At 32.4% G+C, this 18,930-nt stretch overlaps 1 protein-coding gene across 12 annotated transcripts in view; it reads right to left on the bottom strand.

Annotated features, from left to right (window-relative positions):
• The window catches only part of LOC148626994 (neuronal calcium sensor 2-like), a 95,174-nt gene that overhangs the window by 39,882 nt on the left and 36,362 nt on the right, over positions 1–18,930 (bottom strand). The window contains exons 3-8 of one of the 12 annotated variants that reach the window (XM_088565151.1): positions 17,995–18,162; positions 17,045–17,281; positions 8,208–8,272; positions 7,232–7,280; positions 6,318–6,486; positions 1,265–1,336 (exon numbers count right to left, since the gene is read on the bottom strand). The exons of 1 other annotated variant lie outside the window; for it this stretch is intronic. The gene's annotated coding sequence lies outside the window, so the exon portion shown is untranslated. Of the gene's footprint in view, positions 1–1,264; positions 1,337–6,317; positions 8,157–8,207; positions 10,353–10,881; positions 11,432–17,044; positions 17,282–17,994; positions 18,163–18,930 lie in introns of those variants that run through there. 10 more of the 12 variants (XM_088565159.1, XM_088565122.1, XM_088565184.1 and 7 more) reach the window with 10 other exon arrangements.

Here is an 18,930-nt window from a genome sequence, read left to right as displayed (position 1 = left end):
TAAATAAATTTTGATACATTGCTTATTATCTTCAAACAGCTTTGACAGATTATATGGTGCGGATTGAATTTCAGTATTTAGTGAGTCATTCGCCATGTGGATTAATTTTTTTTCTTCCGGTTTAACGATCGGGCTCCTCAGGGGATATGCATTTTAAAATTTTATTTTAAAAATGTACACATGCACAGAACTATTAATATAACAGGATAAAAACAATATAGGTACATTGTCGAAAATTATTGAAGATATGTGTATTCGGCTTGGAACGGGGGAAATAGCTCGACAGAGCCTCGCATTTCCTACCTGTTCCGTTGCTTCTTCAAATATCTTCAATAATTTTCAACCTATATTGTAGATATGATACCAACCTTCCTAAAAAATGACATCAAAATCCCTTGAGCAGTTTAGGAGGAGTTGCACTTATGAGGTTTTAACATGTCAAAACCCTTTATTTAGATTATTTCCCCTAGGAATCCTGGAATCAAAGTGAAATCATAGGAATTGGTTAAAGTGATGCAAAAAATGATGGTCATGGATAAAAAAATACAGAAAAGAAAACTAGAACCCCCCCCCCCCCAAATAAAAAAAAACAAAACAAACAAACACACAAACACACACAGAAATCAGAAAGTAAAAAATGCAGACTTTCAGGGTTCACCAGCAGAGTAAGTGTTCTTACAGCAGAGATCATTTGCTTCAATGACTGAAAGATCACAAGATTCAAAGCAAGCAACATCTAAATTTAAATTTAAGTCAAATGTAATATATTTCTGTCAAGCTAGAAACCCTTTCTGAAGGAGAAACATTATCTCAAATAACTAACACCAGTTTCTGATAAAGTACACTTTTATTAGTGTATATATTTGTTCTTTTTTACAGTTAGAAACATCCTCCTTTCCTAAATACCCACACACCTACACAAAAATATTATCTTACAACTTTGGTTAGAAAAGAAATATCATGTGACTTTAAATATTACAATACCTAGGAAAACTAGAGACAATTTCCCAGTAAAAAAAAATCAAATATGAGCTATGTGACACTTCAGCCTATTACATTTTTCCAATGAAGCATCTATTTATACCATAAAAAGAAGCATTTGTTACAAGGTAATATTCAAATCAACAGAATAAAAATAATTGGTTTATCAAAAGATCTTAATAAAAATATAATGATACTTTAAAACCTAAAATATAACAATAATAATAGAAAGAGAAGATAAAATGACAATGTTTTATTATAATGACATTTATAGGATATTTACCTTCTATGTTCAGGTAGCCACAGTACATCACATACCAGTCTACTTTTATCATCAATTTACAACACCTTTTACCTGTGACAACAGAAACAAACTTACACCTACATGTAAATGCACAAAACTAGTTCCAGTATTCACTTTAAATTCACCATATTATAATGAAATTTAATTTTTCCCTCCAATAAAGTATAGCAAACCAAAAAAGTCCTTAAACTGCAGAACATCATTACAATTTTAGTTCTGGGAATGTCCAACTGCAAAGGTTAATACTGAATAGAACTTTGGTATTATTTCAACAATATCTGACTCATGCATGATGATAAAGACATTTTCTAATCCTATCTTGAAGGTATCTGCTTGCGATTTGCAAAACAAAAAGATATTTTATACACTAGTTCCTTATGACAATATTTTCTGCTACAAAAAATGTCGAGACCTATAATATTGATGTGGATAATGTTGGGTAATTTCTTTTTTCTCAATATAAAGGTGCTGACAATACAACTAGATTTGGTTCATCAATTAAAATGTGTCTTGTTCCCTTCAAATAATCTATTATCAAATATTCTATTGTGAAATAAAATTTGTTTCATCATTTCAATATTCACTACTGTTCAGTCTGATGTTTTAAAATGTTGTTAGAAGAGGCAAGAACTGGAAATCCCTGTCCAGAACCTCTCATAATAATAAAAAGTACCAAATATTAACAATTATTTTCCCCCAAAATATTACCTATTTATTCATGTAGTATTCCATGTTTTAAGAAGACACTAGTCAGTAGATTGTCTTCACTGAATCTAAGGCAAATCAATATATTGGTCATGATAAGGAATATTTCCTCTATATAAACTCATACAACATTCAGCATTATTAACATTTTGATTTTTCCAAAGGTTTTGATTCCTCGGAGGCTGAGAAATTTGTCAACAATAGCTTGTTAAAAAAAAAAAACTGGGGTTTGGACCAGGTTCATTGCTAGGATATTAATGTTAACACCTTTTCTCTGTTTTTCCTTAAGCGCTGATCGATCTGTTCTTATATAAATTATGTCATTCTGGTTTAAACAAAGAAGGGAAACCCTGCCATTGCTTAAAAGTCATCTAGTATGTGACGGTAAAAAAGACAACGTTACAAAGATTTTTTGTAAACTGATTATTTCAAATAAAGTCAGCCTTTACTATCATATAGACCGATAAAATTTTTCCAAATTATGGCTTATTTCCAATTCCTATATTTTACAGCATCTGCATTAGGCAAGGGTTACTGTCCTGTCACTCCCATTGCAAGAAGGGAGGGGGCAAGACCGTAATCCTAGGGTAGTGAAGCAGACAGACATGATTAGCTGCCCGAAAATTAAAACTACGACATTGTAAATGTTCGAAACAACTTTTCTACCTTGTCAAAATATGACAACAGAAGTAACGCACAATTCAATGCACAAACCACTTACTACAACTGCTATGTACATGTATGTTTACGCCGCAAAAAAAAATTATAAAAACTTATAGACAGTAAATATAGCAAAGGATAGATTGTATCCCCTGTTTTTAAGTGTCTTGATCAGAGCCCATCTCTCTTTTTTTAATAATCTTGATCTGCCCCTGGCCAGGACAGTGATGTTTCCTTTGAACTAATATTCTATAACAACAATGTTACCATTGTGTCCTATTCATACGGCTACTAAAACTGGAGTCTTTTTGAGAGGTAAAAAAATCTTAGACGTCTTTTATTGCCTCTGAACTTCTTACTTATTTTTGCCTTTAGAACTTTTACAAGGAATCTTTTTTTTTTTTTTTTTTTTTTTTTTTATCTGAGCAACTGGGATGTGTGCCCCAGGTGGTGGAATGGGGTACCCCTGGCGTGTTACATGCTGGGGTTGTCAGGCTATAATACGGAAAACCTGACCGCAAACCATAGTGGTGCACCGTGTTGGGAAAGATGCCACGTTCCTCGCACGTTAAAGAACCCTGCTGTAGTATTCGATAGGAGTAGGAACCTTTGCGCTCTGCCACAGGAGGATAAATTGCCCGACCTTACCCATCCCCCCTTTTTCCAGTGGCAATCAAAATTTGTCCACCCTATTATCCTTCTGTCCCATCCTTTCTTTTTCATTTCATGTTCATTTTATCATCCATTTCATGTTCATCGTCTGAATATAGCTGAAATATTGCTGCTCGGACGTTAAACCCAAACAAACAAACTTTTCAGTTAAAAAAGAATGATATTCAAAAACTACATTGATTTATCTTTCCATTGACATATGATATAGTCGTATACCTTCTAGGTCCATTAAAGTTAGAATCCTTAGTCGTCCACAGCACTATTACAATATAAAGGAGTTTTTTCCTCAACTTTCTTAGTTTCAATGTAATGTTAAACTAATTATGATGTGAAAATGACTCAGAATTTATTTTCCCTAACAAATCAACTAGATTTTGGACATATCAAAGAGTTATTTCCCTTTTACAAAAGGTTATTTAGTACTTCTATCTAACTCAATTTATTCTTACTATTTTAGTTAATTACAAAACAATATTCATACTATTTATGGATGAAAACTTTTTGGAAACTAAATCTTGCAAATACCATACACTGCCTGGGTCTTCCATTTAACCTCATAACTTTTCATGATAGTATATTTATAAAAATAAATAATAAAAGTCCTTTGATGAAATTTATGTCAATTTTATATCTTAAAAAAGGGCCACATAGGTTTCCTTATGGATTCACAGTCTTTAATACATGAATATCCTATGTTTAAACCCTATAAAACTGACTGAGCTATAACTCTGCATGTTAAAATACACATTTAAGTGTTAGTCCCTGTAAGAATCAGGCAGCAAGTGAAACACGGTATGAAAAAAAACCCATTATTTTGATAGTGTAATTTGACTATTTGCAACATCAGAATCAAGGAAAACAGACAAGATCTTTCATATCATGCTGGACCATTGAGATACAATTTCATTGAAATGCACTGAAAACAAACATTTCAAGGGCCGATAACTCTGTCAAAAATCTCTTTTTTTCTGAGATTCTATTAAAAAAATTTCTGAGCAAATCCAATAATGCAGAGATAAAAAATGGTCTTTTCAAAAAGAGAAAGTATCCTTGAGTGATATATTATTGTCAGATCAGTGGGTTTTGCTATACAGGTATCTGATTTTTTTTCCATTTTGCCAGATTCTTACAAACACTTACAATTAATTACAGAAACCTATTACAAGTTCCTTGTTAGTTTCATAAAGAGAGAATTCTGAAACATCTGATTTTGTATCACATTAGTATTTTAGTATTCAGTAAAGAAAAAAAAATGTAAATGAAGATTAAATAGCAATATTTGACAGACATGTTAATTGCTTATTAATTTCCTATGTGCGTTTTGATCTTAAATAATTAGATCAATTATATGTAAATTAGACAAATAATGTAACAACACTGAAATTCACATTTAAAAGTTACAAGAAGTATGTAGGCCTATAAAAAGATATAAAATATTCATCACCCATAGCTATCTTACTAAGTAGTGCATAAAAGGCATTTCAATTAAGGTATCCAAAAATAACCTTATCCTTAGAAACACCTGTATCAACCAAGCCAATAACTTAACAGAACTATTCATATGCAAGTCATAATGATACAAGGGCAAGGCAAGTAGTCGTATTGTGACACACAATCACATCAAATATCAAAATCATAGCTAAAGTTATAACAGCTCAAATAAATTTACCTCTCATAAAAATATTTTAATTTAACCTTGAGGCAATCTTGCTGTTTAAGATTCAGCCTAATGGAAAATCTTTACATCTGACCTTGAAGTTGAAGGTCAAGGTCATATGATGTCCCAATGATAGGGAATCATTAACCTCCATGAAACTTCCTTAGATCTAACTATTCAGGATTCAGTCAGGACACAAATTATATTACTTACTTAGCTAAAATACCAAGAAATACATAAAATCAAAATATGCAGAAAATTTGACCTCTCAACCTTGACAGATAGTAGTCATATTTTATCCCCTTCACCACTTCATTGTCATAGGGATAAAAACAATGAAATTCAAGTTATTCTTGATGTACATTAACATCACACTTTATTTTACAAATCATAGCATTATTACAATAGCAGGGGTGCATTTTTGATATCAGGGTTAGGTCCATTGTATAACAATAGCAGGGGCGTATCCTTGATATGGTTAGGTCCACTGTATTACAATAGCAGTGGCACATCCTTAATATCAGTGTTAGGTGACGTTAAAAGAAATAAAAGTCTGAGCAAAGCAAGGCAAGAAAATTGGTGAAAAATCATGTTTCCAAGTAAAAATAATTATTCTTTCCCAATGTATTCTGTGTTGGTCCCAATGAATCTGGGCATGAATAGAAAATTCATTGAAGAAAAAAAAAGACAACAGGATAAACTTGGTACTAGTGGTCTAGTTTTATATTTTGTATAATTGTTAGAATTCATAGAATTGTTATGGTTAATACTTTACAATAATCAATACTAAGTTTACTGGGTGTGGTCATGAAAAAAGATTTTCAGCTAGCTTTGTTGCTTTAAAGTTTACTTTTTGGCTTCTGAAATAATAGTATTGATCTGTCATGTGATATTTTGTACCATATTAAAATTGTACATGACAACTTTTCAAGCAGAGATTGAACAAATATGAACAAATTATTGTAAATAATACATATAATTCCACTAATGAGACTGCCAATTACAGCTAATTTGAAAAGCTCAGCAAATATCTTAATGACATAATTGGTAAAAACATATGATCATTTCATAATGTTATTGATAAATAACATCAAATAACTCATATTTTTCATTTAAATGCTATCATAAATTGATGCAAGTGATACATAAAATAGTCTAAGAGGATTACTTCATGCTTCATAGATTTAAAGGAAGAAATATACATTCAATTTGTTACAGTGAAGAAACCAACTTACTGAGAGAGACTCCAGTAATGTAGCCCTGTTCAGTGATGCTCATCACACTTGACTCTTTTTTTTGTTTCTAGATAAAATGATTTTTAATTAAAAAAATTCTTACCTTTTTTCTCTTTATGCTTTGGTGTCTTTAATAATCCAAACAATTGATACAACACATCAGGGAAAGATGGTAACTTGTCGAGACAGGTGAGGTGTTAACAGGTAAAGACTTAATTTCCAGTTCAACGACCAACACTGGATAGATGGTGCTCAGAACAAATCATTAGGACCTGAAAGATGGAGTTGTTATACTGGTTCCTCTAGTAACCAGTTGCACCAGTAATGAAAGACTATTGTTATTATCAACCTGAATATTTCAACAACAGAAATTATTCAAATTAGAAATCTTTTGGTAATGAATTAGCACTAAAATGTTTTATGTCATTCTAAATTATTTTTATTGACTTGTCCTTCCAGTTTCACAAGCTCATTGTGACCTGCCTAAAAACCAGTATAACTACAGGAGAACAAAGATTAATGTCAATTCAGACAATCATTAATAAATCAGCAAGGAAATATAACTTCTATTCTTGTGTTTTTTTTAACTTCTTTTCTTGTTTTTTTTTTTTTACATAACTAAAGCATTTTTCTGAACATCCAAGACTAAACAAATGCTTTCTCATGAACTTGATGAAGTGATAAAACCATAATAAGAATGGTATATTCTTCAATTACAGAATAAAGTTTTAAAATAAGATCAATATACCACTATTTAGTTATATATAGATCAATATACCACTATTTAGTAATATATAAATAACATATTAGGGCAGTTTGTTACCTGGAGAAAATCGTTGGATGACAATGTATTAAGTGTGTATTCATTTGAAACTGTTAACATCAATTGTGGACCCTTTTTTGTGACCTTTTCCCTGCTCACATACAGAAATGTCAGTAAAATGTTTTCTTTTGTTTTATTTGTATTTTTGTTTGTTTTTTTATTGTTTTTTCTGTTTTAAGTTTTCTTGTGTATACTTATTTAATCCAACTGTTATCATAGGTCTGTACGAGTCAGAATTAACACCTAAAAAAAGTTGAGAATTAATAATTAATGCAGTGTAGGCTACAAACCACTAATGTCACTTCCCATAGGCTTCAATGCTAATTTCACTAAGTTCAATGAGTTATGAAGCTTTTACCTTAAGTTAAACCTAAAAAAAAGACTATACATCACCTAAAAGCTGCATGTACATGTATACACTAATAGCCCTGAAAATATTATTTGAGGTTTACTATCTTGCAGTGTGACACCGGCTCCTAGAAGACAATGAGCTAAAAATAGAATGGGGATTCCCCTACATTTCACAAAAAGGGGTCTTCATGCAGAACTCATAAAAAAATATTTAATTCAGTAAGTTACAGTGACCATTTCGTGTAGAAATAAAGGAAATATAGTTCCCTGTCAAACGCATGCTCACTTGTGCAGGTTTGATGCACACTTTTTCAATGACAACATAACACAAGTGCACCAAAACCTGTAGAGGACTATTTTTGCGTATGTTCTAAAAGCTCATTGGTTGAATAAGTAGTATGGAACCTGTATGGAAATTGAACAACAGTGACAGAAATTCTCACTTGAACACTATCTCAATTCCAGTTCAAGCCTCGGTCACTTTTTAATTTTACAAAACAATCAGAAATGTTTGAGTACAAATTCATAGTAGATTTGGCATCATAACAAAAAAATATATATATACGTCTGCTGAATTTCATTTATTAATTGATGTTACTGGTAAGTATGTTGCACATATTGATTCCCTCAAACACAAAACTGACTAAGATTGAACTGATACCTATTTTTACCAAAACCAGTTAAGCTTTTCACACGAGGGTAATAGACAAAAAAAACTATCACCCTCTGAGACATGTGATAGAGTAGAATATTACCCTCGTATTGAACCAATCAAAATTCAGCAAGTTGACTTGAAGTACAATAATGACAAATATTTACCCCTTGTATGAACAATTACACCACCATATTTCAAGTCTGCATTACTGTATTATTTATAGATTACTCTGAAATGAAATAGAATTTTAATTCAAATGAATAATGACCATTTAAGAGTTCCTTGCATGATAAATCTGAAGATATACACACTGGGGAATCCGGGGGTAGAGGGTGCCTCACTTAGTGATTTAAAAGAAAATCTTAAATATCATATGTTTAATATTACAACATTGATAAAACACCCAGCAAAGAATATAGTTCTAAATTTTAATCAAGCCAGTCCAATATCTTGTATTGTATTGTTAACAGAAGTTAATATTATTATGTATTATTACATTATTTCCATATATATTTTTCTCATATGTTTTCTTGAGAACAAATTTGGGGCCCTAGTTAGCTCTCCCTTCTAGATCTCTGGATCTGCCACTGACAAAATATAAATTTAAGAGCAAACCAAATTAAACTGAATTATTACTATGGCTTCTGACATTCTGTTTATTAATAACAATGTTGTATGTAATTGAATATGTCCATTATAGAATGAATAACTCAACAACTTCCTAACTATTTAATGTAATGTCAATATACATGGTATTTACACTTTCATCCCTCATCAATCTACATTTAGGACCCTCATCTTGTCTTGCCAGAAGCTAAAAGCATCATTTGTCAACTGTCTAGACTGTGATGCAGGACAATTAAAACAGAGATACTGTAATAGGGAAAAACATTTTTCATCCATTAGTTGACAAAATCATCACGACTTGTGTCATTTGTAGTTTTGTAACATTATTGCACCTAAATTGGCTGCTAATCCTTTGCATTTTAAAATTGTTCTTATTTGCTTTTAATTTTCATATCGCCAGAAATTCAATAATTTTCCTGACAGATTTCCTCCTTAGCCAACATATCTATGAAACAGTCAACATCTCTCAAGAGGACAGACCTCTGACCGTTTGTGAAGACAGGTTTGTTCCTCTGTCCACAACAGAGAGACATTAATTCCTCTGGCAGCCTCTTCTAAAAAGATACATCTTTCATTTGTCAATATCCTCCATGAAGACACCTTTACTCTTTTGACAATCTAAACCATTGAGACAAGATTTTTTCCTCTATCAACCCTTTCAGTGAGGAAAGGTTAACTCTCCATCAACCTTTATCACAAGGAAAGTATTATTTCTCAACAACTTCCATCATTCCAATGATACCATTCCCATAGAAAATAGGTTCCATGATGAAGGTTAATACCCAGTTAATCATAATTATGAGGACAGTTCCTGCTTCTTCCATGAGGTCAGGTTTTTTTCTTGAAACCACTTCAATGGGGAAATGTTTACTCCTCTAGCAATCTTTCCCATGATGAGAACAGACATCTATTTTGACAACAGTCCTTTTTTCTCTTGTCATCATTATCTTTCTCTTGTGATTATGAGACACTATATATGGAACAATGAAGGTGTACACAAATAGAAAATACCCTACCTGTGCACATCATCCACACTGCCAAGATTGATTCAGTTAGGGTTGTTCAATGACTTTTGGTTTGTTTATGTTGATTATTGAAGCTCATTAACATTTTTAAGTAAATAAATAAAAAAGGAAAATTACCACAATAAAAAGTAAATGTCACTCTTCATGCACATATCAATAGTTTAAGTCTGATTAAAGACACAGTGTCAGAACAAGAAAGAAGAGAAAATTAAATACAGAATATATGTTAAAGCAATCTGACATTGTATGAAGATCCTATCTCTCTGACTGTATAATGACACACACAATGAGAAAACAATTTACAATTGATGAATTATTAACTAACAGATACAGTAATGGTCACATTGACAATGAAGTATGGACTCCCAGGATTTCAAGAAAATAGATTCTTTAAATATTCATTAATTATATTCATTACAAACAGTTCCTGTATAACAGATGTATTAAAAAAAAGTTTCCTTTTACAAACTGAACTTTTGAATCAGCAATGTCTTTATAAATAGTTCAATAAATCCTCATTCTGTAATGGCCACTTGTCAATATGTATAATACAGGCTGGAGTGAAGAACAAATGATATATGGATTTATCTAGGAAAGAGAGGGCTAATAAACGATTCAAACAAGTTGTTCAAAAGGAAGGATTATTAATTTTAACAAAAGCATTAACAGATTATAATAATTCCCTTTTCATTACTAACTAGGGGAGGGTTAATAAACGATTCAAACAAGTTGTTCAAAAGGAAGGATTATTAATTTTAACAAAAGCATTAACAGATTATAATAATTCCCTTTTCATTACTAACTAGGGGGTTTTGGTATACCCAAAGGGTATGGATACATGGTAACTATTTCTTAACTAAAGTTCTCATGTAAACAAAAGGTTTGATAATTGATTACACTTGTTTGTCAACTGAGATATGTTCAGTATTTTAAAGGTATTTTTAAGGAAAAAAATAGACTTGAATATTTGATCGGTAAAATCTGATTTTAGGACCTATCAGGTATCCAAAACTGCTCGAAAGGACTGATTGTTGAAACGGTGGGGAAAAAAAAGAAAAAAAATGGGCAAAATTTCCCAGTTTACAGTAACATATTATATACCTATTCCAATACACAATGATATTTTTATGGATCAGTTTATCTCTGCTATATCAATCCCAACCTCACTGATTTAACACATACATACTTGTTCATAGTTACTTCCTCCAGAATAAGTCACCTTTAATCCACATAAAAATCTAAATTAATGATTTCAAAATAATGAAGTCATCTTCTATTTCAGTGTTAAGAGTATCATCAATGACTGAACATGTAACATTTGTCAAATTAATATCTGAATTACTGAGGTAATAAATGGATAATCTGTTACATTTCATAAATGCACATCATCTGTTACATAAAGTATACTTCCTATTTTATAGTGACTGTAAAGTGCAGCAATTTTAACCCATGAAAATAAAATTACCACGTTGACCAGTTAGTATCACACAAAGTCATTAAACAGTCCTAAGTTATTTGTTTTGTGCAGCTGCATATGACATTTGTAATTAAACCCTGGTAAACTTGTTTTTGACCATTGTGTTCTCTTTAAACCAAACCAGCTGTCTTGAGTTTTAATGTTCACTATAAGAAGCAGAATTGTTCATGCTTAATAAAAACAAGAGGCTCCCAGGAGCCTGATTCGCTCACCTTGCTGAATTTTGCCTTTCAAGGACAATAAATTAAACAAGAAGTTGTCCAACAATTTTGACTCAAGAAAACTTTGATAAGACTTATCATAAGGATCATTTCAGTAAATGAAAGTCTAAATCTATCATAGTTTTCAAGACACTGGCTGAAAACTGTAAAAAAAAAACCTGTCATTTTCCCCTTTCAAGGGAAATAACTCTAATAAGAAGGCTTCTGACAAATTTCATGCCTGAAGGCTTTTGTAGTCCTAAAAATAAGGATCATTTCAGCTATTGAAAGAATTTGGCTAAACCTAACGGTTTTGGAGATATATGCGAAAAACTACTGTCTGACCCCTATGTTCTATTTTTAGTAACTGTGGCCATGTTTTTCGACGGATCAAAAAACCCCACTTCAATTCTATGCAGGTTACCGCAAGGAACATTTATACCAAGTTTTGTTTCAATTGGTAAAATAGTGTCAGAGAAGATTTTTGAAAGAAATAACATAAAAAATAGCAAAAAAACGTTGAAAAGGGGCAATAACTCCAACATGACTTAACGGATTAAAACCAAAATTTGACCAGAGATAGATCTCATCATGCTGAACACTTTTATCCCTGTCAGATTTCAGCTAAACCTAACGGTTTAGGAGATATATGTGAAAAACTACTGTCTGACCCCTATGTTCTATTTTTATTAACGGCAGCCATATTTTTGACGAATCAAAAATCCCCACATTAGTTCTGTGCAGGATACCCCAAGAAACATTCCTACCAAGTTTGCTTCTAATTAGTCAAGTAGTTTTAGAGGAGAAGAGTTCTATATAATACTTAACGACGATGACGGATGCCAAATGATGGCAATAGCTCACCTGGCCTTTGGCCAGGTGAGCTAAAAATGGCAAAAAACGTTGAAAAAGGGCAATAACTCTGAATCAGAATCAGAGAACATAACAGTTTTGGAGATATATGTGAAAAACTTCTGTCTGACCCCTATGTTCTATTTTTAGTAACAGAGGCCATGTTTTTCGACAGATCAAAATTCCCACACCAGTTCTATGCAGGATACCCCAAGGAACATTCATACCAAGTTTGGTTCCAATTGGTCAAGTAGTTTCATAGGAGAAAAGTTTTGAAAAATTGTTAACGACGACGACGGACGCCAAGTGATGGCAATAGCTCACATGTCCTTAGAAAACAAAATGTTTATCATTGAATTCCCTATTTAATGTGGAGGTATAACACTTATAAACTTACATATAAATAGCTAACATTGTCAAAAGATCTTTCTAGTACACCACATCAAAGACCTGCTCCAATATCACATTAATTTATAGAGTAATTTAGAGGAGCTGTGTCCATAAGGTTGTCTCGCGTTGAAGCATGCTGAAGAATATCTACATCTCATAACTTCTACAAAATTCAATGAATCACATTGAAAGTGTAGTATCCACTTATATACTTGTTGACAATACATCAAATCAACTACTGAAAGAATCAATCAAGTGATTTCAGAGGAGTTGCATCCACAAGGTTTCCACAAAGTCCCATAACTCCTACAAAATTTGCTGAATCAAAATGTGTATGTCGTATGTACATTTGCATTTCATATCAATACCCCATAGCAAATATCAAAAGAATCCATCAAGAGGTTTTAGAAGAGTTGTATCCACAAAACGGACAGATAGAAATCTACAACTACGATCACCCTCTGCAGCATAGAACAATGAACTTTTTGTAATGCTACTCAAATGATCGCCAAATGTTACTTAATCAACAATACAATAACACATCTTAACTCAGTAATTCTTGTGTTACAAGATTCATCAAAGGTTTTCTGAAATGAAAATGACAATGTACATGCCCTGTAACCGCCCACTCCACCTCACCCCAACCCCAGGAATAATTCTTTCATCTGAAATACACAATGATCAGTCTTCTTTGTTACTCATAAGTTTTGTTTTAAACATAATACCGGTATATTGAAAAATAGAAAAATATTTCAGTTCATAGGAAAATACATATTAAGGTTCCATAATACATGTACTTCAGTAGGATGACATTATTATTTTGTAAATGATATCATTGGACATGTGAATCTCTCACTCTTAGAAACCATGTTCTTCATCAGGTTGATGTTTTTCTTACAAAGACTTTTTTCCACCTCTTTTTTCTAACAATGCTTTAATTTTCTCCCATTGGACATTGTAAATCATTTACAACTTTCTACAATGAAATGTTCCTCTTGTTAAGTCACTTTTGCTTTAAAATCAGAATTTGTACCAGAAATAGCTATAATCACAAGTTCTTAGTAATTCAACTCTATTTTGCTGTTTCTTGATTACCTTGAAACATGATAGAAACACATTAACCATATACTAAGAATCCATTAGTGTGAATAATTAAAGCTTTCAATTAAACTACATGTTTTTTCTATTGGTTTTTATTTGTGATAAATTCATTCATTGCAGGTAATTTTAAATATTTACAGAAAAATTACTACACTGACACATCTTTCTTATGTATAAAAAATGAAATCAAAAGGAGCCTCATAATTCTACATAGGCCAAATAAATTATACCTCTGTTCCCAGTTACACCTGACTGACTCGAGATTTGACCCACTGACTGAGTTAATTTTCTAGTTAACAAGCACCAAAAAAGTACTACTAAAAGACCCGACATTTTACAGATGGTAGTCAATTTTATGTTTCCACATAGTCCAGATGGCTAATAAGATGTTTTCTATGAAATTTGGGGTGAGGTGGGGAGGGAGGTAAATAAAATAAAATCCTGACCTACTGACCCATTTTTTCTGACCTTAACAGGAAACAGTGGTTTAATTTTAATTGGCCTTATAACTATAGAAGATCTATTGTAAGTATGATACCAATTTCATGTTTTTTTAGGGGAATCACTCAAATCACAAATTCCCTGCAATGTAAAGTTCCCACATCTAACTTAAAGGCACTATTGAAATCAAGAAACACAATTTTACCAATTACATGATATTGGTACTCTTAAAAAGAAGTACTTTTATAGTAACCGAGAGAAAAACTGATATCTTAAACTAAAAGTACTGTATACAAGTCTTATTTTTTGTGTAAAAAGGTATTGGAAGTTTCCTGGAATCACTTTTATTTTACACTCTGGACACTGTGGGTCAAAACCCTTCAAAGTATACCCAATGATTTGCTTCTGAATTGTCTGCCCATAGGTGGCGTTTTTAGGTTATGTGTTTTATGTGATTTGGCAGTTAAATCATTCAGCACGACAGGGTCAACTCGATCGGTCACATTAATTATTTTTTTTAGATACTTGTTATTTGAGATTTTGTATCATGCACTAAGAGATTTGTTCGCTTTACATAAGTGTTTGTGTACATTGAAATATTTACATACTTATATGAGGACATTATAAAGATGTTTAGGAATCTGTATATGTACTATATTATTAAATGGTAATTAAACCGGCCATTGGCTCTGTCGTGTGGTATTGCACTTTACTATTTCTTATTACAGTGAAACTTCTCAAAACAGGACCCTCAGAAAGCGGTCTTCCCTTAACAACCTCTTAATTCCGGCCGCCCGGTTATTGTTCACCTGTAATAAATGTGTCAACAAAACTAAATGATTACATGATACGTAATATTACGTAATTATTAATTCATTTACTGACTGGTTTGCATTTCATCAGTGGACAGATGATAATTGAAGGGGACAGCAGTTAGTTTGAACAACAAAATTAATCACTTTTGTCACTGGTTCTCTGTTAATTGAGGTGTACACACATCAGGCAACTGGAGTCATTTAATAGTATGATCATTACGATCTTTTAACTGTCAATTAATGTCACATGTGTCCAAGAAAAACCAACATAGGGGTGAAATTATTAGACTTTGTCGATAGGTAATTTACGAAAACAATACAATTATGTAATAGTATACCACCAATAGCCCTGTGATCTTTAATACACATTCTTTCAAAACAGTGAACATTATCTTGTCGTCAGTCCATTTGTAAAATCAAATGATTTACAAATGATGCAAGCTTTGAAATGTAATAAAAGGCCAAAAGTTTTGAATTGGCATTTAACATGTCTTGACCAGCAAACTGACAATGTGTAGGGTTATAGGACACACTAATGGAAACAGCCCTTAGAATGCATTGCTATTTTTCACAAAACCGGCCATTTTTTCTTGTCCCAGTGACAGCCGGTTTGGAGAAGTTTCACTGTATTGTTATCATTATGAGAATAATATGAGGTTCTGATATATGGGTATTAATGGAAGAAGAATAAAAATAAAACCAATATTGATAAATTATGAACTCATGTTTTTTTTTTTCTTGGAGTTTTTCCTTTCCCCGATTTACTTGTAAATTGAGAGTCAGAATGGTTCCCTATTAATTGAACAACATTCTATACCCAAAATATAAAACCATAGAAACAAAAGACTTTCAAATTGTCTTTACAATTGATAGTGATGGCTGACATTTACTTGATATATTAAATATTCTTCAATAACCAAACCTACAAGAGCCAAATTACTTTGTGTGAAATTCTAAAGCATGAATGGGTTTAGTAATATAGGCTTGTTGTATACTAGTCAACTTCACAGATTAGCAGACCAGTATCCAATGTTATGACAACATACAAGCTTGTATATATGCTTAGTGTTTCTACCAGTCTTATGTAAACCTTTGAGGTTATTGTTACCAGTATAACTGACAGCTGAGGGAAACTATGGTATCCTTTGGCACCATGAACTGCCTTACTGAATCACATCAAAGACAAGGGATCTGACAAACTATTACTGACAGAAAGAAGTAGTAAGTTCATTGACAACAAGAACTGGCTGTTTCCGGAGGTACTGTTAACTAGCTAATGACGAAGGCTCTGACAAGGTATTACTGACAGAGGGAAGCGATAGTATGTATACTAAAGCACCATGTACTAGATGACTGAATCACATTTAGGACATCAGAAAAAGTATTACTGACAGAGGGAAGCTATTGTATCCTAGAGCACCATAAACCAGCTTACTGAATCATATCAAAGACATGGGATCTGACAAATAATTACTGACAGAATTAAGCTATAGTATTTCTGAGCAAAGAGAACCTGCTGAATCACACCAAAGATAAATGATCTGACAAAGAATTACTGACAAAGGGGAGCTATAGTATCCTGGAGCACCATGAACTGGCTTACTGATCCACATTGAGGACCAGGGATCTGACAAAGAATTACTAACAGGGAGGAGTTGTAGTATCCTGGAGCTTCATGAACTGGCTTCCTGAATCACATCAAAAGACAAAGGATCTGACAAAGAATTACTGACAGAGGGGAGCTAGAGTATCTGGAGCACCATGATGGGCTTACTTTATTACATTGAGGACAAGGGACCTGAAAATTTATCATTGACAGAATAAAGCTCCAGTATCTTAGGGCACCATGATATAGATGACTACACCATGTCTAAGTATTCTAACTAAATAAAATCGAATTGTAATTGTTATGATGATGGGCTAAATGATTAATTGGCATATTTAACAAGATGGATGCAGGTTACATTAGGTTCCTGCAAACAACTTACAGAAATAGAATTCTTAGAAAACAAGCCACATGGGTCTATAAGCTACAAAATTATTGGGGTCTGGTACACACGTGATCTGTTTTACCTCAAGTATCACTACCGTTGTCCCATGCTGATACACACATGATCTGTTCTACCAACGAGTATTACTACAGTTGTCCCATGCTGGAACATAAAGAATCTGTTTTACCAGGAGTATTATTACAGTTGTCCCATGCTGATACACACATGATCTGTTTAACCACTGAGTATTACTACAGTTGTCCCATGCTGGTACATAAAGGATCTGTTTAACCAACAGTATTACTACAGTTGTCCCATCCTAGTACATAAAGGATCTGTTTAACCAACCACCGAAAACATTTATCAGCAACTTGCTTTAAAAACATCCATTGCATGGTATTTGATAAAGACAAGACAGAATAAGGAATTAATTAGACAAAACACAATAAATAATGAACCAGCCAATCCTCCATCTATTAAAGGCTTTTTTTATATATGGAGTATTTGTTTGATTTCTACGGTCAGAACATATTGGAGTTGATTCTAGAAATGTATTTATCTTTTACTTTAAAGAGTCATTATTCAAGTTCTAAAATCAAATAAGATCCCTAATGTTTCCAGATGAAAATAAAATGGTTAAACTGACATTTAGACAATACTGCTAGCTAATATTTGCTTTTTAAACTATGCAATAGGAAGCATGTTTAGTTTCTGCAAGGCAAATAAAAAAAAACTGATTGAATGTTATAGGCATTTTAAACATCTTCAGAAAATATGCTATAAAATTAAATACCATCAACTTCCTCCAGCTGAGCTAGTAAAAATGAGCTAGTAGAAATTTCCTCAAAAAGGAATACAACATCATTTTAGGTAATGAACATTTTGCAAAGTTTTATGTTTATAACTTCATTATACTGAAATGAAATTTGTACAAAATCAAACAAATTATTTTATTTTCTATCATCAAATGACTATGATAGTACACATAATTTGAAGGCAAAATCTTGATATATAACAATATACAATACTGACCAGTATTATTGACTTCCTAATACTGGAAATTGTGGTACAGTCCCTGAATCAATCTGGGCAACAATTTGACGGATCGATTACCGCAGACTAATTTATCACTGACGGATCAATAATCGATGACCTGTGACCGATCTGCATGCAGTTTTGTTATTTAAAATGATGGATGATCTGTTAAAAATAAAACAAATATAAAATAAAAGTATTAATTGAAGTTTAAATCTACTGCATTATGTTTATGCGTGTAAAACTAACAAATAAACAACGGAATCTGCAAAATATATTGACTGACCTGTGGTCACATGATAGGATCACCAGTTTAATGGATCGATCTGACAGATCACTGACTGATCGGAAATTGATTGTTGATCCAAATTTTTTCCAAAAAAGATGGTACACCTAGATACAACTATATAGTTCTTGGTAGAGATTCCACATACTTTGTCAGAAATAATTCCAAATCATCTTCCAAATATACAGAGGAAGATGTTTACAAAATGCTGGAATTTTCAATCGACAACATATTTGTCCAGTGTGGTGGACGCGTTTTTCAACAAACTGTCAGCATTCCAATGGGAACAAATTGTGCTCAAAGTATGAGGAATCTCTACCAAGAACTATAGTTGTATCTAGGTGTACCATCTTTTTTGGAAAAACAACGATGTATAATGTTTTTGTCAGGATTTTAAGTGAGTATGGGGAATAGAAGTATACAGTGTTGAAAATTCATAGGTTTTAATGCAAATATATTCAGATAATAGTCTTGAACTAATTGTCTCCAAAAGATCCTTCAAGTTTTTCAAGATCCACATTGAATGAATACCACTATGGGAGTAACAAGTATTGTGGTAGGACAGTAGGCCCTCTTTGACAGTTGTGAGTATAGAGGTTAAAAGTTTTGAAAGAGGTTTGGTGGTACATTTTGCAGATCCAGCTATG

Source organism: Perna viridis, chromosome 1 (assembly GCF_037379345.1).
Source record: "Perna viridis isolate PV_CMFRI_1.1 ecotype Kerala chromosome 1, ASM3737934v1, whole genome shotgun sequence".
Lineage (NCBI taxonomy): Eukaryota > Metazoa > Mollusca > Bivalvia > Mytilida > Mytilidae > Perna > Perna viridis.
Note: the sequence above shows the minus strand (reverse complement) of the source record. Positions and strands in the feature narration are given on the sequence as shown.